At 38.0% G+C, this 27,683-nt stretch overlaps 1 long non-coding RNA gene across 1 annotated transcript in view; it reads left to right on the top strand.

Annotated features, from left to right (window-relative positions):
- Window positions 1-10,823: 10,823 nt before the first annotated feature.
- Window positions 10,824-27,683, top strand: part of LOC147001962 (uncharacterized) — a 46,407-nt gene continuing 29,547 nt past the window's right edge. Inside the window, exons 1-2 of the long non-coding RNA XR_015044515.1 lie at window positions 10,824-10,915; window positions 12,421-12,466. This is a non-coding gene — a long non-coding RNA (uncharacterized LOC147001962). The remainder of the gene's footprint in view (window positions 10,916-12,420; window positions 12,467-27,683) is intronic.

Raw genomic sequence — 27,683 nt, 5'->3', positions numbered from 1 at the left:
GAAGCAGAAAACTATGTTTTTAATTATTAAATTCTTTTAAAAATATTTGTTTAAATTTTATTTTTGTTTGTGTCTGGGTGAATATGTGTATATGTATGAAGATGCTCACTGAGATAAGAGTGGATATTAGATTCCTGGAGCTTGCGAGGCAGGATGCTAAGAGCCATCATACATTAGTGATGGAAACATAATTCTGGTTCTCTGAAAGAACAGCAAGTACTCTTGCATGTTGATCACTAAAAGAAACAACAGCAGAAACAGCAACAAATTAGTCATCGTGACAATAAGGCTTTACAGTTTCCTGAGTGGAGACAGAGGTAACTTCATGGTTCTATTTACCCATATTGCAATAGAAATCATACTCCATGACATCATGAAAATTGGCACATCTATACTTATTGATCAAACCAATAATATGCCCTCTGAAAATCATGAGGCCCTTATTGTGTACTAGACACATGCTAAGAACTTAACATAGAACATTGTGCTCCTTTTCTAAATAAGACTTTGAAACACTGACTTGTCAATGTTCCCTGGTGGTTGAGTAGTAGTGGCCACTTAGTTGCAAGGACACAGAACTGAGACTATATATAGCAGGTTTAGGAATCTACAGATTCTTCTGAAGTGACAGGCATTACAAAAATGTTCATTGTTATTACAGTGCTGTGCATTGTTTTTATGCATTAGCTGGGTTTAGGGGATATGTGTCGCAGTAGAGACACCATATAAGCAACTGAAGAAGAATGCAGGTAGGGTTTTGTAGAAGCTGTCAGGGCTCAGATAGTTAGGTATTACTACTGAGGGTCATATCACTGCACCAGTACATTCCAAGGAGAGGTACCACCTATGTTTTTGTGTAATATTGTGGAGTGCAGAGATTGGAGTAGTGACAGATTTCCAGGTAGATAAGTAGCTTGAGCACAGTAGAGTGCCAAATAGAAGAAGCCTTCACCAGAATATAAAACCTGGGGTGGATGTGTATTGTACGACACTTAGCTTGGTTTTATTTGGACAGAAATGCAATCAAATATTCAAGTTTCCTTGGAACTTTATGAGTTTTTGGTAGCTATATTGTCAAAAATTCTGACTTAGTATTTACCTGTATTTCACTATAAATCATACTCACTTAAGTATTAATTGAGCAATACTGTTAATGGGACTCTTCTTGACTGAAGAAGGTAATCAGTTTGCAAAGATGATGATTTTTTTAAAAAATTAAGAGACAAATCATAATGATGATAATGCTTATCAAGAAGGCTAGTATTTGGGAATGAGAGATGGTTCAGTTAATTGGAGTGCTTGTTAATATTCCAGAGTACAGAGCTTGGTTTCCAGCACCTACTTTGGACAGCCTATAACTACTTAAAACACAAGCTCCAGGGAACACATTGCCCTCTCTGTCCTCCGCAGTCACTTTAAACCTGTGACACATACACACACATACAGACACACACACACACAAACACACGCACACACACACACAGAGGGTGGAGGGAGAGAGAGAGAGACACAGAGACATAGAGAGACATAGAGATACAGAGAGAGAGACAGAGAAAGAGAGAGAGATAGACAGACACAGACACACAGACACACATACACATACACATACATACACACACACAGAGACAGAGACAGGGACAGAGAGGCATATAGATATAGACAAAAAGGCACATCCACACACAGATAAAGATAAATAAAAGACTGGGTTTAATGTGATGATAACTGCTGCGTACCTCTTTCCAATTCCCAGAGAAGACATGGCTACAGAGTTTTTTGTTTGTTTGTTTGTTTTTGTTTTTTGTTTTGTGGAGATATTTCATAGTAATATAAACTAGAAAACATTGCATATGCTTCATACTATTTTGATCGTTCAATCAACTATGTGTCTAACTGCATCTAGAGTTATATTCTTTTGGTAAATATAAAAAATTTATCACTTCTACGGCTTAGGAGTAACAATCTTGTCTGCCTTTAAAAATGGAGAAGCAAAAAAAAATATATAGAAAAACTTTATTTTCTACTTCAACTTCATTTGACAAAGCTCTGCTTTTAGAGCTTTAGATCTTTCTTATGAATGCATAATGGAGGGTTACCATTGAGTTCCTCAGTTGTTTTAGTATTATAATTTAAGCCAATGGTAGCTCTCTGAGCTCCATAGCAGCTATTACAATATACCTAATCGGGGGCTAGTGAGCTGGCTTAGTGGTTAAGAGCACTGACTGCTCTTCCAAAGGTCCTGAGTTCAAATCCCAGCAACCACATGGTGGCTCACAACCATCCATAACGAAAATCTGATGCTCTCTTCTGGAGTGTCTGAAGACACACTACAATGTACTTACATATAATAAATAAATAAATAAATAAATAAATAAATAAATAAATAAATAAATAAATAAATACAATATACCTAATGTTATTAATATTTAAGAAGGAGCCACTCAGATTTCAAATATGAGACAAATTGAAATTGTAAGTATTAATTGAGCACCACTGTTAATGTCACCTTTGTTAATCTATAGTGAAGGCAATATGCACTGCTTCATTAGATAGAAACCTTAAAGTATAGCGGCAGAACAATCTCAGATTCTAGCAACTTGTCACATATAGTGATATAACAAATGACATTGCACTCAAAGCTCGAAAAGTTAAAATTTTCAGACAAGTAAAAGTAAAAATCATCTATTTAGTTGTTTGAGTGGTAGATAAGAACACGTCATTTGTCTTCCTATGACTAAGTCTTTAGTTAGCATGCAGAAAGCAGCAGGTATCCGAGCACAGATGCTCCTTAAAATAAAATCTAAACATATCTGCTTTTGTAGAATTATGTGCTACAAGTCTTGTTCAACATGTATCTCAAGAGGTTAGAACATCTGTCTGCTTCTGTCAATATTTTAGTTTCTCATATAATGTTTACTCTTGATTTTACCGTGATTGGTTGATACTAGTGTTTGCAACTTTTATAAATTCTCCATATGCAATAAGTGCTGTGTGTATTTGTGTGTGTGTGTCCCTGAATTTTCCACAGTTTTCCTTACAGCATGTTTGAATGACAGGGATTTTTACTCTATTACTCTATTTCTAAAACAAAACTAGAACTTCATATAATATTTATGGAAATTAGGACTTCAGGAAGAGGTATCTGGAAGGAAGGACTGATACACTCATCCAAGCAATAATGATTTCTGTGATGATTCACATGATTCCAGCTGTCCCACAACACTAACAAGTTAATATTTCATTCTGTTTGTTATTAATCCTCACTATTTTCCGTACAATTTCCATATGCTTTTACACAAAGCCAGAAATGTTTTCTTCTGATTTTTTCTGTAGTTTTATTTTATTTCCTTGCTTCAGTAGATATTCAATTCCATGGCCACCTAACACACAGGACTTACAAGATGGTAAACTGAGGCATAAATAATAGAAAATAATATTTGTAAGGGTATGAGAGCTAACAGTATCTTTTTCACTCATACAGTCTTAGTCAAATGACATTAGCCATTTCCCATGTTATATACATGGGTCTACATGGCCACAGAATGGATTGTGTTATAGTTTTTATAAAGTATGGTTAAATTTGAGAATGATAGAGGTAAGAGTTAACCCATTTATTACCAGTTATGCAGTATTCCATCTGATATAAGTATTTTAGATAATCAGGGCTAGCTCATAGTGAAACTTCAAAAATGTTTGTAGGTTTGCAAAATGGGAAAATCTATAATATTCATAAATGAAAACAAATTTTTTAAAAGGTGATTGGAAAAATAATTCATTGATTTTTCCCTAGGATATTTTTAAATAAAAAATGTTGGATATAAATATATAGGGTACATTTATATGTGTATACATTTTTATAAATGTATGTGTGTATTGATCACATGACATGAGTGATCAAGGTCAAGCATTAACCTCATTGCGTTTTAATATTGGTAGGTATTGAAAACTCGCATGTACCTGTTTACTTTTCTGGGTTCTCAGGGACTCTACTCAAAAGCAAATGAATCCAGTAAAATAACTTCAGTCAATTACCCTTAGTTGAGCATTTACCTCCTTTTCCTTTTAGCTTTTTCTAATGGTTTACTTAGATACAATGTCACAGATATTAAGTGCACACGATTGCAGGGTTCTTTCCATTCAGGTCAAGGCTTAAAGCCCTTTTTATTTGTTCTAAGAATTAAGTATTTGGATAGATGCACATTATTTAAATTATTGCTGCACTGGACTTTCATATATAACTTCTACAAACATATAGGAATGTTTTTCATTTGGCTCTTAAGAACTTTGCATAAAATTGAATGAAACCATTTCCTATTACACTTGACAGTTCTTTCAAAGAATGTCAAGTTTAAGCAAATACAAACGTGTTAAACTCAAATTTGGCTTAGAAATGAAAAGTGACAGCTCAACTCTGAAATGTTTCCATTACTTTAAATCTAAATATCAGTTGACTTAAAAAAAAAAAAAAAAAAGGTGGAGATGAAAAAGACAGAGTCATGTGCTAGGGTAGTTTTACACAATCAATAGGTCAGGAACCATTTATCTGATGTCTTGTAATGGATCAGACTATCATGTATAAAATAAAAGTTAGAAACATGTGAATACTATAATGAAACAATTCATGATTTATCAATATTGTAAAAAATTAATTAATATGATGCAAAAGGGCTAAGTGATATAGTCAAAAGTCTATTTGACGTCATGAAAAACAAATTTGCAATTAAAATTAAAGACTGAGGAGGCACACATTTGTAATATCAGCATTTTAGATAGAGACAAGAGTTTCAGGAATTCAAGGATATTCTTTGCTATAGAAGCTGATCAGAGTTAGCCTAGGATACATGAGATAATATGGAAATTACTTGAACTCCAACTCTATCAGAAGACAAAGGCCAACAAAAGTAAATCAAATTATATATTTTGGGTGAACTATAAATAATTATAATTATTACATTTTATAATTAAAATTATATTTATATATAATTATAATTATTTTATAATTTAAAATCTTATTTATTAAGTTTGAACTTATATTTTATTGTGTATTACAAATTGTAGAATACACAGGATATTAGTAGGGTTTAAAAATATTCCTAAATATAATGCAGAATGTTATAAAAATATTAATATCCTTTCAATTATCTTAACTTATTAAGTAAACTTTTATTTGGAAGTTAGTCTGATGTAGTAAATGTAACGAGAAAATTTGACTAAAGTATTTAGTTATTTCTGGAGATACAGATTACATTTTTGTTTTTCTTTTAATTTCATGGAAAATTCCTTCACAGTAAATATTAGAGGAAAAAATCTAATAAATTTTTGATTCAATTTCAAGACAGGAGTAAACTAATATACTTTAGTATCTTTTTATATAAGAATGTGATTTTATATTATATTTAATAAACATTTTAATCAAATATAGCATATGTTACCTGTTTAAAATTTTATAATATAAATTATGTTTTAAAATTTTAGAAAATTATTCTGAGAAAGATATATTGGAGGATATATTTTAACTTGTTTTTGGTTCTTTATGAAAAATCGTATCATGTGCCCCAATCCTATTCATTTTCCTGCTCCCTCATTCCCATCTTTCACTCTTGCAATTTCCACCCCAAAATAAAAAAATAAAGCTTGTTGTAGAAGTTGTAGTGTATTACAGTGTGTCACACAGCATACCCTTTTGTCTATTTTGCTTGCAAATGTTCTTTGCAATAGTCATTGGTCTGGTTCAAGGCCTCTGACTTATACTAGACTATCAATTCTGGATTCATTGGAACTCCTCTCAGATATTCTGTTGTCCTGTATTGTGGAGATCATGCAGCTTTGGATTTACAGGACCTGCCTCTTCACTTACTCTTTGATGGGGTGGGGCAACTTAATGCAGGATCTGTACTGAGAGGCATCTGAGTTAGTCAACCCACCAACTCTTTAACACCCACACGACTGGGTGAGCTCTCAAGCCTTGCTAGGGTAGTTCATCCAATGGGGAAGCCAACAAGGGATAGAGCCAGCTCTCCCACTCTTGTCCAGCTCATCCATGCCCATGACATCAGGGCCAGCTCTACTTTGCTGGCCAGGCTAGGTGTAGGGCCTCTTCTCCAAAGTCAGAGAGGGGGCATTACCTCTTCTCCCACTCTCATGACCCTGTGGCCAGCTCTTCCACCATAGATGGCAAGGGATGAGCACTGGGGAGGGCCAGCTGCAGACAAACTGTAGTGGAAGCTCTTGCATGTTCATACTTTAGAGGCAGGCTCAGTGCACCTCTACTCCACTAAAGCCACCAGGGACATCTCTACCTTGGTGCCGATGTGAGGTGCAGAGTCTACTCTCCCAGGTGCTACAGCAGATGAGGGTCAGAGACAGCTTTCCTCTAATACCCTCCGGGCAAGCTCTTCCCTGATGCCCACATGAGGGGTGGTGCCAGTTCTATATAGCTATGAAACACCAACATGATCGCAGGGGACATCCCCGACTAGAGATGATTGCCACAGACCCAGACATGGCTCTTGTGTGTGTCAGTACAGGGCAGGAAGTCACGATGGTCTTATGACATCACCAGCTACTCACATCAGGCTGTTCCTCAGTACTTTGAGGCTCCAATTCTGCCTCTATTGTCCACACATCCTTCTGCTTCTCTTTCTCTTGCTTCTCTTAGTAGTGCCTGGGGTCTCTGAGTGTCTGGGTGCATCTCAGGAGTGCTATGCCATGCCAAATGCAGTGTGGCACTAGGCAGACATCATCACTAGTGCACTCACCTGGGTTTGTGCAGTGCAGCCTAGCTTTCTGTCCAGACAACATGGTACTAAACTGATTGTTGTATCTGGCTTACACTTTAAATGGGCCTAGTGACACCAGACTGGTGTGTGTGTGTGTGTGTGTGTGTGTGTGTGTGTGTGTGTTATCTCCAAGGATACGGTTTAAAACCTTAAAATATTTCTTCTGTATATCTGAGAAACCATTATAGATATTTATAATAACAAATAAAAACAGAGAACATAAGTTGCATAGCGACCTTTAATTTATTTCATGGAAGTTTTTAGAAGCCAGTTAGTGAACTTCTGTTGAGTATGAAAATAAATGATATTTTAAGCTCTGTTATTATGGAACAAACCCCAAATAACAAATGATCTAGTCTTTCCCATAGAAACACAAATTGAGTCTTCAAGAGTTTCTGCATTAGCTTTGGTTTTCCAGATGCATACTAGTGTAATTTTCTGTACAAACCATACTACTTCTTGCCCTCATCACTTCACCAGTTTTGAAGGGATTTCCCTCTCTCCCTTTGAATGATGGTCTGTGTCTCTATGCCTAGTCTTTATTTTTCACGCTCATTATCTCAAATATAAATTTCAAATGACCTTGGTTAGTGAGTTCTCCTCTTCCCTGCTTAACTACAGGTCAGCTAGATACAGCTCTGACAATTGGGCAATTCTGTCTAGATATAAGAGTCAACATGCTCATCTCGTCATGGCATTGAAAGACTTGAAATACCACATGTTATTAGTATCTTAAATATATTTTCCATTTCCCTTTGTTTAATTCCCCATATTTCTTAATTCAGGGCACAAATAAAGAGCAGCAATGCAGTAAAGTCATGATCATGCTGCTAAATCCATCATGAGAAGCATTGTGACCTTCCTTATTTAAAAAAAATAGCTGTGTTGTGATGCTTATTTGATATCTCTTGATCATCTGATAAGTTTGTCTACTACCTATTGACTGGGAAGCTTATATGCTTATTTCCGTTTTATAGTATAGTATGGCACACCATAGACAGGCTGCCAAGGGATGACTAGAATAGAGGGAAATGTCAGATTATTTTACCTAAGTTTAAGCTATATTTGCTGTTTTTGTCATAAAAAATCAAGAATAGGCTTTAATTTATGTAAAAATCATCTAATAAAGAACAAATTTTATATGAAGTCCTTTTGACATAATCCATCATTTAAATCAAAATATTATATGCAAGGTAGATATTGTTCTCACTTGCTGAATAGAAAATTGGTCCAGAAAAACATTCCTTTGCTAGACCTGTACAAGTCATAAAAGGTGGGTGACATTGGTATAACCCTGTCATCTCCAAGTTTTGGTAATTTTCACCATGCCACTGTGCTTCAGCAATGTCTTTCCTCCAGTACTGCCATAACAAAAAAATTCTATATTTACATACAAATCCATATGAAATTCCTCACTAATTTTGAAATGAGATACATTTCACTATATTTATGGAAAGGAATGAAATAACTTAGAGGCCCAGGTGCCTCATTATTGCAAGAAGAGGCATTGGAATGAAGAATATGAGAACCAGACTTGGCACTGGAGAATTGCTATGTTTAAACACACAGAAAATGTCATTTCCAGCTTTTCTGGTTTTAAAGTGCAATATGAAGAAAAGATGCCAGATTGTCTCCAGGCTACAACAGTGATCCAACCTGATTAACCTTGAGCAATCAGTGCATTCATTGCTTCTTTTTAAACCTGATAGGAAATAGTGAAAAGTTTCTATGTCTGAATATAGCCACATATGTTACTTTCACCATGTGTGATTTCTTTTCTACCTCATAGTCCCAAAATGCTGTTATTTAGCACATTCCTAAATGGGATTTGCTGTGATTCAATTAGTTTATTTTTTTTCTGACATATTCTAGTTACTCTTAGGCATTTGGGACATAAATTGGTAAATTTTTATATTGCCTACCGAGGATTCTAATACTGAACCTTATTAACCAGACTTAACAATTTTTGAGCAAGTTTCTAGGAAGAGGCAACACATTCTGAATGGACAAAGAGGAAGTTTTTATTGGGCTTTAGACATGGTGGAGGGCATAAAATAACTGCCATTTAGGACTTGGAGATTATTAATAAGTGATGTTATTATCGTGACAGTGTCTTTCTGTAGACAAAGAATAGGTGAAAAATGTAATTGCAATTTGAGTAAACATCCTGGATGCTACTCTAAGGTGTCTAACAATTTTGTAAGATATATTCAAGAAGAAAATATGCTCCCAGTCTCCTTATTATTTAACTATTAATGATTAAGTGGGGAGAGACTTCAGTAGGTTCTGAACCACACAAGCTGAGAAGATTCTCCCTCACAGTTATGGTTAAGCCTACTAGTTGATTTGAGGGAATCTGAAGTCAACTAAAAGAATGAATGGGTGGGAAGGGTATTTCTAAGATAGAATACCTAAACAGAGAAGATTTGCTCCAAAATTAGGTGGCTCTGTCCAGTGGCAGACAAGTTATAAGAGGTCAAAGGGAAGTCTTGCTTTGTCTCCCTTCTTTCGCAGTTGGCTGTTGGATCTGTTGTTGCTATTTCTTTCCTGACATTGAAATCAGCTTCTTGGGAGGAAAAGTAGACTAATCACTAAGGGTTCTCTAGGAATCTTTCAGGCATTCAATACCTGATGGTGATTAGGGAGGTATATAGCCTTGTATCATGAGCACATCTTAGTTCTCAGCCTCACCAGCAAGCAGATGGCCACTGTTGGCTTACTTAGCCCAGTCATATAAGCCACAGAAATAACTCTTTTTCATATTATGCATTCATTCTGTCAGTTCTGTTCCTCCAGTTCATCTCCACTAATGTTCTTAGAGTTCAGTTCTTTTTTGATGCTGTTATAATTTCTATATTCAGTATTGCAAGGGACAAAGTGAAAGGAGGGGGTGGGGCAAGAAAGAAAAGATAGAATACTTTAAAAAGTTTGGTCTTACTACAACTGTACTTAGAAAAAAATGGTAATAACCTCTGGTCAAATATTTATTGCTCTCTACTAAAATATTTACAATATAGCTGCTTAGGTTATTATACTTATATCAGGTTACACCAGGTTAGATGTGTATGTTCAGGGGGTCTGACATATTCTTTCCCTGTGGCTACAGTGTGGAATAGAAGTGGGCATCCTTGTCAGGCAGGCTTATACCCTGTCTAAGAAACAAGTGTCCTCTATCCATGTAGTCTCTAAGCAGACAAGCTGTGTGGTGAATGGGGTACTTGGTAGTCTTGCATGCTCTCTTATGACTTTCTGGAAAACCTTTCATTCATTCTTGAAGAATCATTTTGTATATAACTGTCTTTAGGATATCACACATTAAATTTGGAAGAGAAACATAAGGAGAAATATTAAGAAAACTGTGTGGGAAAGTGGCATGATATGATGATACTATCCTGTAGAATTTATGATGGTTTTATGTGTATGCTTTTGACTGTCCATGTATGTGTGTGCATGTGTTCCCATGTATTCAGAGCCCGGAGAACAATGTCAAGTGTTGTTCTTCTGGTGCTGTCCACATTTTTTGTGAGTCAAGCCTTTTTATAGGCATGGAGTTTACTGACTGGGTTATCCTAACTGGCCAGCAAATCCAGGAAATTTTCTATATCCATGCAAACAGTGGAATTACAAGTTCTTGCCTCCATATATGGTTTCTTCACATGCTTCATGATCTTGAACACAAGTTCTAAGACTTGCATTTCAAGCACTTTAGTAACTGAGCTATCTACCTCAGCCCTATTTCACATTTAGCTGTTCAAAACTGTCAAGCACCAGTGTCCCAATGAGGAGTGGAAGACTCTAGATACACCTTCATGTCCCCAGGTCCTATTTCCTTTACTGTTTTCCTTCACTGTAGGCAGCCGCACGCCCAAAAGATGGCGCCGTAAATAACACCATTGCGCAGGCGCCAGCCCGAATCTGGCGCCAACCCCTCCCGAGTGGGTGTTACATATCAAAGGGGCCGACAGACTGACGAATCCCAGGAGGACACGTGGCTCTCCCCAGTGCTGGGGGGAGTGGGGGTGGATATAGGCGGTCCTCCCGGGGTTTCTGGAGTTCCCGAGTAGCATGGAGGTGTTCCTGAAATAAAGAAAGCTGTTGAGAAGAATCCGACTGTGTTGCGTCTTTTCTTGCTGGACAAGGTGAGCGCAACACTTCATAGTCTTGACTCAATGTGGCTGTGGATATATTTAAGAAATCTAACACATTTAAAGGCCACTTCATATTGCTATAATTTTGTAAATCTAATGATAGATATCATGACATAGCAATTAAAGGCCTCATCTTATTCTGTAATTTTCTATAGGTAGTTGGTGGCTAACTCTTCAAAGCCTGATGTATAGAGCAGTCTATGTATCTTATGGAGTAGGGGGACACTATTACTGAATTAGTCTCCAAGCTTCTGCCATTTAATGACCAGCTGCAGGGCTTTCCTCAGTCCCTCATTCTAATATGATGAAGCATAACAAATCCAAAATGAGGGAGGAAATTGATTCTGTTGGGCAGTAAAATATCTGAGAACTGCCTGGCAGGTCAGGTACATATTGCTATGCCTCACTAGTTCTGTTTCACTCTGTTGTATGTCTCCTTATTTTTTTTATGCAAAGAAGCAAATAATTTTGACTTAGCTGTTCTGCAGAATTTATGATGATCAGATGATCAGTATTCCTGGCTTTCTAGCTGTAGGCAAGAAATGGTTTATTAAAGTTCTATTTTCCCTACATGAAATTGGGTTAGTGGTTTGCCTTTTCTTCATGGGATTATTGGATTCTGTAGGGAGAAGCTCCATATGGTGGCCATTGTATATACTGCCAGCAAATGTAAATGTGACTGTTTTCTGGGTATGTGTACTCTGGTCTTATCATTAGGATTATAAAGTCCTTGATTATTGTGTTGATAAAGGTGTTGCCTAACAAACTTTTCCTGGAGAAATGCAAAACTTATTTCCTCTTACCCCAGAAAGGGAGTTTTTGATAAACAAAAGTTCATATACACCAAAGTACAACATGGTGAATCTACGAGTTACTTAATTACTTAAGGGATTACTTAAGGGAATATAGGTAAGAACAATCAGGTATTTGCAACTGCTTAACCCAGAGCCCCAGCCATAGCTGGATACATTATCACCAGCTACCAAGATGCAACACATTCCCACTGTCACTATGACTTACACATCCTCCCCCTGTACATGAACTAAATCTCCTTATAAAAAGACCAGTCCTTCCCTTCTTCACTCTCCTTTTCCATTAACCCTCACCCAGAAGCAGTCTCTCTATATCCTGTCCCCAATAAACCTCCAACCTGAGATCTATCACAATATGTGACTTTATGGTCTCCATTGCTTAGATTATAACACAAATTCAAGTGTCTTCTCTACGTTTAGAACATTTTCATTTTTAAAGATTCCGGACACCTCAGCACTGCACCTATCTCTGCTTCTTCCAGGCAGCTCAGCTTATTTGAATATGTCTTTTAGCAATTCTGTCTCTCTCTCTCTCTCTCTCTCTCTCTCTCTCTCTCTCTCTCTCTCTCTCTCTCTCTCTCTCTCTCTCTCTCTCTCGTGTGTGTGTGTGTGTGAGAGTGATATGGTGTGGTATATCTTTTGGGTCCATCTGTGGTTACATGTCCTCTGCTTCTTCCCTTCCAGGTGTCTGGAACAGATGGAATTCTGCAGGATCCAGGTCAGGCTGGAAGTGAGTACTGGTGTGGATAGCAGGAGGCAGGACTTTTCTGAGGTTCATAATGTTACAGTTCTTTTAGATGAATATCTTTGATGATTTTCAATGAAATGCTTCTCTGAGATTATATTATCTTAGAATAAAGGATATACACACATTTATTCAGGGTGGAATTGAATACATATATTTTATTTGGGGTGAACCAAGGATATATGGACTTTGGAGAGTGGAAAAGTGTTTTCAAGATAAAGGAAAATCATTGTTTAGAATGTAAAGTTCTCTAAATACTTCATTTGCATGGAGAGGCATAAGAGGAATGCAGGTACTTTCTGGGTTGGTTTTTATGGAGCTGGGGAAAAGGAAGCTGAACCTGTAATTTCACCAAGGTTAAGTGACATCCCACAGGTATAGGGTGGGGATTTTCCCCAGACAAAGTCAGAGAAGGAGAAGCCCTGTTGGTAAAGGGAGTCCACCATTTTCCACTGAGCTCAGGGATTTTTGATAATGTCTGACTTTGATCTTCCTTAACGGAGCCCAACACCTGGGAGTCAGGGAAGCCTAGAGAATATAGTAAGTTTCAGAAACTGAGGCTGTTGAGTTGTTTCCTTCCTGACCATAAGAAGCTTTCCTGTTGCATGGATTATTTCTTCTCTGCTTAGAACACCTGCTCTTTCCTTTCCCCATTAACATCCTCTTAAAAAAAAATAGGTTTCCTTATAAGATGAAAAGTTTCACCTCAGAACACATTCCTATAAAACAATGTCTACAATAGGAACATTGTCCATGGCCACCACCCTCCTCATCCACCCCTATTCAATGCATCATGATTTGACAATCCACTCTTTTTGCTCTGTCCTTTTATATTTTGTCTGTACAAGCTCAGAAAACACAAACTTCTTTCATCAAATGACTTTTTAAATATAACACAGACATGTAAAATGAATACAAGTTTAAAATGAATTTACTTTTAATATTTGAATATTTCTCAGATATTATACAACTAAATAGAAGATGATGTATTTGAGAAGTTGCTATATGATGAAATAATCATACCTCGACATTATTTCAATTCAGGTTGTGGAAGCCTGTGCTGTCTTAGAGTTTCCAATATTTTAAAAAGTAGCAACTTATGCCCAAGTTAATGTACAAATGAGGGACCCAGACAGAATAAATGAATTTTCATTAGTTATAGAAAGATTTATTTTCTATTAGCTATATAATTTACTGCTTACTTCCCATTTGAAATATATATATATATATATGTGTGTGTGTGTGTGTGTGTGTGTGTATATGCGTTTGTGTTTAATATACTTTTATAAAAGTCTTGCAAATCAATAAATAAGCCTTTTAAGATGGCAAGTAGCATAGTGATTAAGCTGGGTGAGTAGACACACCAGATGCTGCCTTGGACTTCTGTAGTGTTGGGAGTTCATTATTTTAACTGACAAACACAACAGCTGCAAAGATTATTTTTACGTTCATTATATTTACTGTGTTACTGAGAGAATTAGAAGCCCCTAAAGTGTATCTTAAAAGATTTTATTGCTCTGTAACAGACGTTGTCACTTTAAACTCCATTAGTATAGCCCCTTGGATTAGTAATTATGTTCTTAGGAAGAGACAAAAGATGTGGGATTGAGTCTCCATCGAGCCCTGTACAATCAGTGGTGAGTGCCATCGTGTCCTCAGGGAGAAAGATGGCATTCTGAAGATCAATGACTTTATTAGACAGAACTAGTAGAACCCTCTCTTCAGACTCATGTGGTACATATCTCCAATTCACAACTTTTCTAGTATTCTAATTCCTTATGGTTTAGAGCAAGTGAGATGTCTCTGGGAGAAGAGATGCTTGTTGCCCATCCTCATGACCAGAGTGGACCCTGGGATCCATATGCAGCTTCACCACATATAGCAAATTTATATAGCTATATAAAAAAACATAGCATATTTTTCTCTGAGAAGAACAGAGCATTTTATGTGCTTTAGAACAGTGTATGTATTTGAAGTAAAAAAAATCAAGTATAAGTTTGAGGCTTAATTTGATATCCAAAATATTTTTATATGATTTAAGTCTATGCATCTTCAGTACATGTTACTGAGAATTTTAAATATGTTTCTATACCACACCTAATTACATTTAAGTAAAGAGAATAATTAAAGGAAAAAATCAGGAATTTTGTGTAATTGAAACATTTTTATAGTTATAAAATAAGAAAGGCAAACTACCACTTTGGTACTACTGTTGAGTTAGAAAAACTTCACACATCACAGGGTTTGTAAAGGTGTGTGCAAGGAAAATATATTTAATTCCACATAAACATTGACATAAAATTTATGTTTTCTCACTGAGTGTTGTTTCACATGTCTTTAATACCAGTACACACAAGGCAGAAATGGGCTGATCTCTGTGAGTTCAAGGCCAGTAGAGTCTATATAGTGAGTGTTGGTTTATCCTCCACTTATTAGTGAGATTTTCTCTCTCTCTCTCTCTCTCTCTCTCTCTCTCTTACACACACACACATACACACACACACACACTCATTGTGTAATTGAAATATTTTCTATTTATGAAATAAGAAGTATTAAATATGACATAATAAATGTGTGTGTGTGTGTGTGTGTGTGTGTGTACTGTATGCAATGGACACTAATAGAGATTACATTTGATAGTTTGGACACAACTCTGAAGAAAATTCTATGTGTTGCTTTTTAGAAAATAGTTTTCTCCTCAATGTTAGAAAAGAAAGGAGGAAATACTATTGATCTCAAAGGGGAAATAGTCTCCATTGGTAAAATGGAAGAGTCTTTTAACTGAGCAACATCGTTCCCACGTTATCGAAACTATGCCCTGTTTACTTTCACCCTTAACCTTAAAATGCCTTGAAGAGAAAGACTACTTAAAAACAATGTCACTGGAAACTGCAATAGCATTGTGGAAAGTAGCACTGAGAAAATCTCCAATATCTCTGTGACACCTAGTATACTATCCTCAGAGTGACCTTGGATGGGCACAAAGTGCTATCTCTGTAGAATCAAGTGATATCAGCATGCTGTTTTACTTCTTTAAACACTGTGTTTATATATTTGCATATTTCTCTCTTTTGCCTTAACAATTCCATACACTTGTACAATGCATTTGGCTGTATTTTCTCCCATTACTCGTTATCTGCCCCATACCCTCCTGTTGACCTTTTTCTTCTCCCTAGATACCTTTACTTCTACTTCCTTTGTCTTTTTGTGATCATGTCTTCTTCTGGTAGCCGCAATTGTTGTAACTTTGTAATGTAACAGTCACTCATTCTAGAAGACAGCATCCCATAGCACTCCTTATTGTCTGGCTCTGGCCATTCCCCTCCTTCTTCTGTGATGTTCCCTAGACCTTTCCAGGGTTTAAAAAGTGACACACTTTATTGTGACAGTATGTCATGGAAAAATCTTGTTTCCTAGGACAGGGTTGTTTGGTAACCTTTCAGTAAAAATGACACCTGTTCCTTATGCCATGAACAAAAGAATATTGAAAATTAGCTGAACCAAATACACACTTTGAAACCTAATATAGATAATTTTTTTAGATATATTTTGCCTGTAGACATTAGTATTTAAACTGGAATTGAAGATAGTACCCATGGGCTTTAGTCCATAAAATTATTCAAAAGGTTTTATGAAACATAGTGGTGTGTTCTCTTCTCACAAAGTAATATTTGTATAAAGTAAGGGATGTGCTTGCAGGTGAGTTGTAGCTCTCTAGGTCATCAATAATGATCTTCCAGTATTGTGGTCACTATCATCCCTCCATCTCATCATGATTAATGACTTTATTCCCTCCCTTCTCTCATGTTGCTATGTTCTTAAACCAAGAACATAGCTGTTACGAAATGTGTGGGTAACAGTAAGTTTAGAGGAGATTTCAGGTCTGTTTGGTTCGTTCCATTAAGTGAAATCCCATATTAGTTTCATGCATTCATGGTAATAGAATTTAATATATTCATTAAAACAGTATACACATTACCTGAAATACATAAATTTGGACCTATAGAGAATGTTCTGTTTTTATATTGCTTTAATGTTTGCTTGTGCAGTTTAAAATATAAAGAGATAAGATAAAAGCAGCATGTGAATTCATGTATGTGTTGTGGGGGAGGACTTAACAAAGGCTCTGCTCATTGCCTGTGCTCACATGTTTATAAAGCTTTGTTTACAGTATGTTTTTTGTTTAGTGAAACCTAAAATTACACATGGAGAAATGCAAATTTCTTAACAAAATCTTATTTTATTATTAAGCCAGCCTCATGGGGAAGTGAGAAGACCTGGCTCCAGAAAGTAATACAGAAATAGATTTTTTTTTTCCATTTGAGACTATTAGGTGTATACCCAGAATTCTTGAAAACAAAACAAAGAAAAGAAGCATGTTTTCTTTGTGGCCTTAGCTAGGGCACTTCTGGTTTCCATGAGAAAACTGCAACATGGACATTCCAAAGTGTGGAGATCCTTGCCAAAATAAACAGTCAAGGAAGGTCACAGGAAAGCCTTATGAATGTCAGTCTCAGGACACTAAGGCAGAGCCCCCAAAATGCATGCTTGTTTTGAATATATGCAACATGGGAATTGAGGAACTAGACAAAGTCAGGTAGCAAGAAGCAAAGTTTCATAGACCTTTTTGCAAGAAGAAGCAAAACCTTCCATAAGCAACACTACCATGTCAGAGAAGATGGGCATATGGGCTTCCACAGGGAGCTGCACCTTATGTGGCAGAAATACCTGACATAGAAGTTAGGTAATGAGGAATCATGGGAGAAGAGTCCAACCTGGAGTTCCACTAAGAAACACCATAAACATAGACATGCCCTGAGAAACTGTGAGCAGTTAGAAGAAAGGATTCTGCAGCATCCCTGAGGAATACAGCTTACACAGGTAACACATCTTTTATTTACCACACTAACAGATAGTTAAGAATGGATGGATCTGGAGGATATCATCCTAAGTGAGGTAACCCAATCACAAAAGAACGCACATGATATGCACTCACTGATAAGCGGATATTATCCCAGAGGCTCAGAATACCCAAGATACAATTTGTAAAACACATGAAACTCAAGAAGGAAGACCAAAGTGTGAATACTTTGATCCTTCTTAGAAGGAGGAACAAATATATTCATGGAAAGCATTACAGAGACAAAGTTCGGAGCCGACACTGAAGGAATAACTATTCAGAGACTGCCCCACCTGGGGATCCATCCCATAAAGAGCACCAAACCCAGATACTATTGAGGATGCCAGCAAGAGCTAGCTGACAGGAGCCTGATAAAGCTGTCTCCTGAGAGGCTCTGCCAGTGCTCACAGCCATCCATGGGACAAAGCACAGGATCCCCAATGAAGAAGCCAGAGAAAGTAACCAAGGAGCTAAAGGTGTTTGGAGCCCCCTAGGAGGAACAGCAATATGAACTACCAGCAACCGCATAGCTCCCTGAGACTAAACCACCAATCAAAAAAAAAAAAAAAACCATATTGGAACCCATAGCTCTAGCTGCATATGTAGCAGAGGATGGCCTAGTCGGTCATCAATGGGAGGAGAAGCCCTTGGTCCTATGAAGGTTCTATGCCCCAGCATAGGGGAATGCCAGGGAGCAGGAGTGGGTGGGTTGGGGAGCAGGTTGAGGAGGGAGGGGAAAGGGGATTTTTGGAGGGGAAACTAGGAAAGAGGATAACATTTGAAATGTAAATAAAGAAAATATCTAAAAAAATAAAAGAGTAATTGTTTGCAAATTCTTTCCTCCTTTTAAATGTGCTGCATTGTGGGAACTAAAAAGGGGGGCTGGGGAAAAAGGGGGAAGGGAGGATAGCCCAGGCCCAGCCAGAGTTTCTTCTATGCTCTGGGCAGGCAGACAGAGAGGGCTGCCAGGCACTTTCCACTTGGCCCTGGGTGGGCATCTAAGCCTCTGACCCTACTCTGCAGAGGGGTGGGGTAGACAAGGGACAGCCCCCAACTGGAGGCCCCTGAACGACACCTTGTAGCCCCAGGGTTATGGGAAAGAGGGCATAGGGAGAGACATTCCACACCAGTGAGAGTCTGGGCAGTGGGCCTTGATGAGCAGAGACAGTCTATGGTTTTCGAGCTTTATTGTAGAAAGGCAGGGAGAAAGGAGAGAAGGTGGAAAGAGAGAGAGAGAGACCGGCCATGGCCAAGAGGAGAAAAAGGGGGAAATAGAGAGAAAGAGGAAAGGCTAGAGGGTAAGAAAGGGGGGGAGGAGTATGAGGAGAGAGGAAAGGAGAGGAGAGTAGGGGGATTAAGAGCAAGAGAGTGAGGAGGGGCCAAACAGCCCTTTTATGGTATGATGTTATCTTTACTGTTGCTAGGTAACTGGGGAGGAGTCTAGCCTGAAGGTCAAAAGCTTGGGACATTGCCTACATGATTACTAGCCATGTTTCTCTTGTGGGGGGATAAGGGGACGGTAACTTCAACAAGAGCCAGGGTTCCAGGAGACACAAGAGAGAACTTCTTCCATTCCATGTAGGTGAATTATCATCACCGGGTCCCGGGGGTTCAACATCTAGCCTCAACTGGAAACCAGACTGTCTGTGTATAGCCCAATGCCCAACAATGCATTGCATGATTATTATGGAAAAGAGATTAAAAATATTTCTTACAGACTCTAGGTTGGGAATTATTAGGAAAGGAAATGGTGCATCTGGTGATGATGTCAGATCTAAAACAGGCGATGCAAAGAAAGGGAGCAAAGTTGTCACCTGGAATCTGAGATGTATCCCTTTGAAGCAGTAAAGCCTGATTTTATTTATTTATTTATTTATTTATTTATTTATTTATTTATTTTTAAAGTGTTTGGAAATTGCTGAATATCTAACACTACTTTGGTAAAAACAACAACCATAAACTACCCTAGACATGGCTTTAAGTTTCTCATTCTTTTTTTTTTATTTTTTAAATATTTTTTAATTACGTATTTTCCTCAATTACATTTCCAATGCTAGCCCAAAAGTCCCCCATACCCTCCCCCCACTCCCCTACACACCCACTCCAACTCTTTGGCCCTGGCATTCCCCTGTACTGGGGCATATAAAGTTTGCAAGTCCAATGGGCCTCTCTTTCCACTGATGGACAACTAGGCCATCTTTTAATACATATGCAGCTACAGTCAAGAGCTCCAGGGTACTGGTTAGTTCATAATGTTGTTGCACCTACAGGGTTGCAGATCTCTTTAGCTCCTTGGATACTTTCTCTAGCTCCTCCATTGGGGGCCCTGTGATCCATCCAAAAGCTGACTGTGAGCATCCACTTATGTGTTTGCTAGGCCCCGGCCTAGTCTCATAAGAGACACCTATATCAGGGTCCTTTCAGCAAATGCTTGCTAGTGTGTCCCAACAGGTAAGAAGGACACATGCTCCACTATGTTCATAGCAGCCTTATTTATAATAGCCAGAAGCTGGAAAGAACCCAGATGCTCCTCAATAGAGGAATGGATACAAAAAATGTGGTACATTTACACAATGGAATACTACTCAGCTATTAAAAGGAATGAATTTATGAAATTCCTAGTCAAAGCCTGATTTTTAAGTGAGATGTTCATTAATGCCACCTGTTAACATGTATAAGGACTAAAACTACCATCACCCGACATGCTTCCTTCTCTTAATTGTCTCAATCATGCATGGGGCACCTGATATCCTCCAGCTCCTTCCATTTGCATAGGCATTTCATAAATTGATTGCTTTTAATAACTGTATAGTACTCCATTGTGTAAATGTACCACATTTTCTGTATTCATTCCTCTATTGAGGAACATATGTGTTTCCAGCTTCTGGCTATTACAAATAAGGCTGCTATGAACATAGTGGAGCATGTATCCGTGTTATATGTTGAAAAATCTTTTGGGTATATGCTCAAAAACAAACATATATCTAAGTGTAAATATAGACACTATGCAATGTTTGTCATCCTGGAGTATGGTTTATTTCATTTATTTATCTCTAATTTCATCTATTTTCTTGCCAAGGTCACAAGTGGATTTTTTTTTGTACTATAAACAGTTCTGTTTTGCATCTCTAACATATTGGCTCATCTATGTTTTGTGCCGTTACACTCCTGGAATGATTCCAGATTGTGGCTCTCATGAGTAGCATAGCATTAAACACTGATGATCAAGCTTCTCTTATACTTAACAGTTACTTTTGCAGGGCCATGGTCACACAGTGAGGTCCCAACACATTTCAGAAGAAGTACATATCTCAGCTCAAGTCTGTTGCCATTAAAATGTGGAAAACTCTTAAGTCCCCATGCAGTGTTGGCTTTGATATTGGTAGTTGCCATAATAAATCTGAGTGCAGATGATATTTCAGAATAGGAAAGACAGGATTTAAGCAGCTGTATATTTCTCTTCTATAAAGAAACCAAGGAAAGCATATCAGATATTTCCCTTTGTGTGAGTAATCCGGTAGATGTGAATGCTCAAGGCAAGTTTGTGGAACACAATCATATGTGCTGGGTAGCCTAGAAGGCATGTCAGAAAAGCTGGTGCCCAAAGGTCTGGAGATTGTAAAAAGCCAGTCAAGCTGGGTGGTGGTAGCACATGCCTTTAATCCCAGCACTTGGGAGGCAGAGGCAGAGGCAAGCAGATTTCTGAGTTCGAGGCCATCCTGGTCTGCAAAGTGAGTTCCAGGACAGCTAGGGCTATACAGAGAAACTCTGTCTCGAAAAAAACCAAAAAACCAAAAAGCCAGTCAAATGCTAAGCCAACAAATATTATTGTCAGTTCTGACAGAGAAGATAAAACAGGGCTATGTCCATTGTGAGCATGGCCCCAGGAGGAGAAATGGGGTCTTCTGTTAACATATCTGGGGCACTTTCAGGTAGCAATGGTCATGAGATGATTCTGAGAATAACAGAAAGAAGTGAACATGGAACCTCAGATTGAGGAGCAGCTGGATGGAAGCTTCTGAGGGTCTAATCATGTTTTGGCATTGAAGACAGATTCTGTATGAACTGTAGATTTCTTTAAATGTATATCAGAGACAACCATGGAACCTAAGATAAAGAAATCTGGGGGAGAACTGGTTGTAGGAGGACCATTAAGCTCTGAATTTAGTCCATGAGGTTTTATATGTCTACATTAGCAATTCTACAAGCAAGGGTTTGGTAGCTGCTGAGAAATATCAGGGCGTCAAGATATACGATCTAATGTATCTAATGTAGTATGGACTTTAAAGGGATGAGAAACCGAAAGAAAGTGACACAGAAGACCAGAATTGAAGGAGCCAAGGAGTCACCTGAAGTGTGTAAACATGTCTTATAATATTTCTATGGATTTGAGAATAAAACAATGAAAATGTTGGAAGGAAATCCCTGGAAGAAAAGAATTCTAAAGAAACTTAACAAGCCACTGCTGTGTGGAATAAACCTTGGATCTCTCTCTCTCTCTCTCTCATCTATCTGTTTTTCTCTCCTTCCCTTTCTCCCTCCCTCCCTCATTCCCTCCATCCCCAGTTCTCTTCATCAAGAGCTTAAAGGCTCAAAAAGAACTGAATTATAGAGTTGAAATGGAGATATTTGCGAATGTTGTCCAGCAAGAAGACTCTGGTTTCCAAAAGAGCAGTTTAGAAAAGAAACATGTTGCAATTTGATCTTCATGGAAAACTCAGCTTGGGACAGGGAGGAGAGAAACATTAGATTTTTTCTTCTACTTAGGAATAATGCAAGACTCCACAGAGGTTCTGACCTATTCCGGAAATAAATGGGAAAGAAGTATTACCAGGATTTCATAGAAATCCAGACCAAAGAGTCTGAATAAGGTCTGTCAGAAGAATTACAAAGATGCCGAGCTGATAAGAGTCTTCAGAGTGAATGTTTTTTTTTTTTTCTATATGGAATACTCTTCTGGTTGCTATCAGTTTCCCTACATTTTCCTCTGTTGGAGACTGACACTGAGCCTTAAGCCAAAGTTCCCCTCCCTTCTTGAGAAACTTCTGAGCTTTTGAAAGGACAGCTGACTGAACATCAAGATCAGATAATAGTATCTGCAAACTTCCTGAGAAAAACCACAGAATGTCCCCTGAGCTAAGAGTAGATAGCACCTTCCTGGGCAGTTATGCAGAACCACCCGTGCCCCCGGGCTGAGGCACAGGCAAGTTTCTCCCTCTTTACTTCCTCCTTCTTACTGCTTATATGCTGAAACCTTGCTCACAATAAACAGACCTTGACAATCATTGCTTGGTCTCACTCCTTCTTTCCCACCGTTTTTTTTCTTTCAGGCATGGTCCCCCTCGGAACCCCCCCCCCCAAATAACTGAGTCCTTCGGGTTGTGACATCCTTCTAAATAATATATTCAAATAATGACACCAGAGCTAGACAGATGGCTTACTGGTTAAAAGGTCTTGCTGTTCCTGCAGAGGATCCAAATTCATTTCCCAACATCTATGAGAGTCATGTCAGAATGCTGAAAAACTGCTGTAACTCAGCTTCTAGAGATCTGATAACTTTCTCTTGTGTCTACAGGCATCTTCTCTCTCTCTCCCTCTCCCCTTCCTTTTCCCCTCTTCTCCCCCTACCCCTCTCCCTCCCCCTACATTTCTTTCTATAGTCTCTTTGTATCTATCTGTATATAGGTGGGTGGATGTGGGTCACACATTCATAACTACAAATATAATCAACACTTTAAACAAGGAAGGACAATCTGATGTTAAATAAGCTATCTTAAAAAGTGTGCTCCTTTTTATTTTCTTTGGATAAAATATAAAATTAATCCATTAAATACCCATTATCTTTGTCAGGGTCAGTTGAGAAGTGATACTGGGGTCTGATAGCTAAGATAATAGCTAAGATATACACTTAGATTCCTAAAATGACATTTTAAGCAATGTATCTTCAATATATTGATAAAATTATTTCATTAAATCCAAATCTAGATTAAGCTATCCCTATGTGGATTAAAAATCTAGTTAGTATTTTACCTGAGCTAATCAAATCAGGATAAAGTATGAAGCCAATAACATAGTTACCTACTTTCCTAGGTATAATTGTGGGAATGACAGTCCACACTCTGTACTCCAGGAAACCCGGAGAAAATGTAGAAGGGAGTGAGTCATGGACAGAGGGAAGGCATGCACACTTATTTTCATCTTCCAAACTTATATTGTGAAGATTCAGAGAACCACCAAAGTTGGTGAATAAAATTCCTTTGCAAGAAAACATGAGGTCAAGGGGAAGTGATGGGTAGTCTGTAGAATATGTCCTTCAAACATGCTTGTGTTTAGTTTTAGGAGGCAGTGGTTTTCTACTGTTACTTGGCAAAAGGAAATAAGTATTAAGATGGAGTTCTGTCTATGCCTGTTCCTGAGACAATGTGTGAAAATCTGTACTGTCTACCCCTGGCCTTAGAAATAGAGAGCATCACTGAGGAAGTGAGTGTGGCCTTATAAGTTTAAAAGCCAATCAAGTGAACTTTCCTCTAGGAATTTTGGAGGGGAATGAAGCCTGTGGATGCCTTGATTTTTAGGCCCAGTGAGGTACAGATCTCATTCATAACTAGAATGTCAACAACATGTGCTTGATATTTAATAATGATAAGTAAAAATGAAAGCAATTTTTCCTTTTTACTTACCTATAGGTTTATAGATGTTGTACATAGTAATGGACTTCTTAAAGACATGTTTTTTTCTAGTAGATATTGTCTCTTAGTCACATCCAACCCTCCTTTGCCCTTCTTCTCTCTCCTTCTCTGCCTCAATTGTTCTTTCCCTTTAAAAGAAGATTAAGAAAATTTCACAATAGATGTTAGAAGTATGAGAAGAATTAAACAAAGAGATGTCACTGAACTTGGTTTCCAATTCACAAACTGCTTCTGCTGTTGAAGATATACTTTCAATCTCATATTTAGGAGACCTGATGTGCTAGTTGATTTCAATAACATTGTGACAAAGTCTTGACACAAATTCCTTAAGAGAGAATGGATTTATTTTGATTCTTTTTAAGGACTACAATCAATGTCATGGCAGGAAACTCATGGTTTTCATAGTGGTTTGTTTTGGTGTGGCAGGACATTGCTGACATTACTGCTGAGACTAGAAGTACATGCAACCTCTTAAGCCTATATCCCAAAGTTTCCAGAATCTCTCAAATCTTCTCTCTATCTGGGAACGCAGAAGTGTTCACTTTGGAGAATATATCAAAGTTTTCAATGATTCCAGACTATCTATGAATTCATTTTCTTTAAGCTTCTTCCTATTCTTCAATGATTATATATATATATATATATATATATATATATATATTCACAATAATTTTGATCACCAGATTTAGACAATGTGATATAGTCAGAGCAATGGAGTAATAGCATAGTGACAGATTAAGAGTTTTGAAGGTCATTTAGGAGGAAGGTTAGAGGTAAAATCATTGTGTTTCCCTTACTGCTGATGTGAAGATAAACTATAGCTGCTTATAAAGACAGAGAGATTAAAAACAAAACAAAACAAAAAAAAAAACAAAAAAAAACCAAACAAACTTGCACATTAAAAAGTGCTTACCACTTTTCAGGGGAATGTAAAGTAGCTGGCATTAAGAAATTGCAGGAGCAGCAAGAGCCCTGGCTACATATAATCATTGGATCAAGTCTAAAATAATTCACTGCCATTCTGTAAGACCCATCCATCTTCTCTCAACACTAATCTACCTTCTGCTACTTAAATGGAGACAGGCTAGAGATCATCACCCCAACATCCATCAAGCCTTCTTAGAGAATTAATTGTTCTGGTTCACTGAGGAAATAATATTGGATTTGACTTTTGGCCTAGACCTTAAATGCAAAATAGCATCCCTTTCATGAGTTAGGAAACTGAAGTAGGGAATCTGTTAGCTGCCACTGTTTGTTCCTTTGTTTTCAACCAACACACCTGGAGAGATGGCCCAGTGGATAAAACACTCACCATACAAGGATCATGTATGGGAGGAAACAAGAATAATAGACAGAGGGGCGGGAAATTGAACAGAGGCATATAGCAATGGGGGGTGGGGAACAGGGGGTAGCCACTAGACAGTCCCAGATACCCAGGAAAGCAAGAGGCTCCCAGGACTCAATGGGGGTGAGATTAGCTGAAATACCCAACAAAGGGGAGGGAGAACCTGTAGAGACCTTATCCAGAGTTTAGGCAAAACTCCTAGTTGAGAGATGGGGCCACCCATTCATCTCCAAATTTTTAAACCCTAATTGCTCCTGTCTAAAGGCAATACAGGGACAAAGTATGGAGCAGAGACTGAAGGAAAGGCCATCCAGTGACTGCCCCACCTGTGGATGCCAAGAAGTGTTTGCTGATAGAAGCCTGATATAGATGTCTCCTGAGAGGCTCTGCCAGAGCCTGAAAAATACATATGTGGATGCTTGCATCCAATCATTGGACTGAGCACAGGGTCCCCAATGGAGGAGTTACAGAAAGGACTGAAGGAGCTGAAGGGCTTTGCATCTCATAGTAAGAACAATAATATCAACCAACCTCCCTGCCACCCCAGAGCTCCCAAGGAATAAACCATCAACCAAAGAGCACACATGGTGCAACCCATGGCTTCATTTGCATTTGTATCAGAGGATGGCCTTGTCTGGCATCAGTGCGAGGAGAGGCCCTGAGTCCTGTGAAGGCTCTATGCCCCAGTGTAGAGGAATGCCAAGGCAGTGAGATAGGAGTGGGTGAGTGAGTAGGGGAGCACCCTCATAGAAGTCTGGGGAGGAGGGATGGGTTAGGGGGTTTCCAGAGGGGAAACCAAGAAAAGGGATACCATTTGAAATGTAAATAAATAAAATACCACCCCCAAAGCAACCAGAAACACATAAACAAACAAAAAACATTCACCATACAAGCATGAGGACCTGGGCTTGGATTTCTAGAATGAACATAGAGTGAGAAATTCAGGCTCAGTCTGTAATCACTCAACACACCTAAGATGAGAGCTGAGGTGGAGAGAAATGAAAGAATCCCCAGAATTGAAGTGGGTGAGCAAGTAGCCTAGTATACAAAGTGATGATAAATAAGCTTGTTTTCCATAAAAGTGGAAGCCAGGACAGACACTCAAGCATAAGTGAAAAGTATACTTCAGGATTCCTGTTTGCCCAAGTTCTAAATTTCTCCCATTATTGTGTAATTTTAATATATAATTACATATGTTGAATTTTCATTATAATCATACAAAGTCAATATAATTAGTATCTTCATTGTGCACATGAGTTACTGCTTAGACAAGGAAACATAGGCAGCATTTGGAAGCTTAGGAACCATCCATTAGAGCAACTTCTCCAAATTTTTCTATTAACTTCCTAATAGGTCCTCTCTTAGTCAACAAACTGATTTTCTAGGAAGAAGTATGACAAGATCAAGAGTTTGATTGGCTGTAATCTGTACCTTCTATGTCTGATTTATTGATATCTCAGCTAGTGACTGAGTGAATTGCTAAAGATCATCTTAAAGAATGCAGGGAAGACTAAAACTATTGATGTAAGTAAGCTGATAAATCATGTCAAGGAATGAATACTATTAAAGGTTTTGAGATATAATACTTTTGTGTTAATGCTGTGCTGTTCCATTAGGAATAGCAAGCTCAATCCCAGTCTCTGGATCCTGAGTACAATTGTAGCATCTTTTAGTAGAACATCAACACCTACTCTCTGATAAGGAACTACTAGAATGGTCAAATCCTATGTGACACTATATGCCATTTCTTCATGTGATTGAGTAATCTTGCTTTGAATCCAGCCACAAAATCAATTCAGAACATTCATCTTGCATAGATTATATGTGGTCACATCCAGTTTGGTGTCAGTCATCATTGGATTTACATGAGTTTTACCACACACCCGCTAGGCAATCTCTGGGAAGTTATTTAACCTTCCTAAATCTCTGATATATTGTCCTACTTTCCTTCCCTATTGTTTTGATAAAATATTCTAAAAGCAACTTGGGAAGAAAAGAGTTTATTTCTTCTTTCAGTTCCCAGGTCACAGTTCATCACTGTCAGAATCCAACGCAAGGACTCAAGGCAGGAACCTGGAGGCAAAGACTAACACAGTGGCCATGGAGGAATGTTGCTTAGTAGGTAGATCTCTGGACTGCTTGGCTGTTTTCTTGTATAGGTCAGGTTCATTTGTCTAGGGATGGCACTGCCAACAGTAGTCTGGGCCGACTGACATCATCAATTAGCAATTTGAAAAAAATGATCCACAATGATGTACTCAGGACAAT

Source organism: Mus caroli, unplaced genomic scaffold (genome assembly GCF_978045245.1).
Source record: "Mus caroli unplaced genomic scaffold, Mus_caroli_1 scaffold_11, whole genome shotgun sequence".
In the NCBI taxonomy this organism is placed as follows: domain Eukaryota; kingdom Metazoa; phylum Chordata; class Mammalia; order Rodentia; family Muridae; genus Mus; species Mus caroli.
The sequence above is the reverse complement of the archived record's forward strand: the minus strand, read 5'-3'. Positions and strand labels throughout refer to the sequence as shown.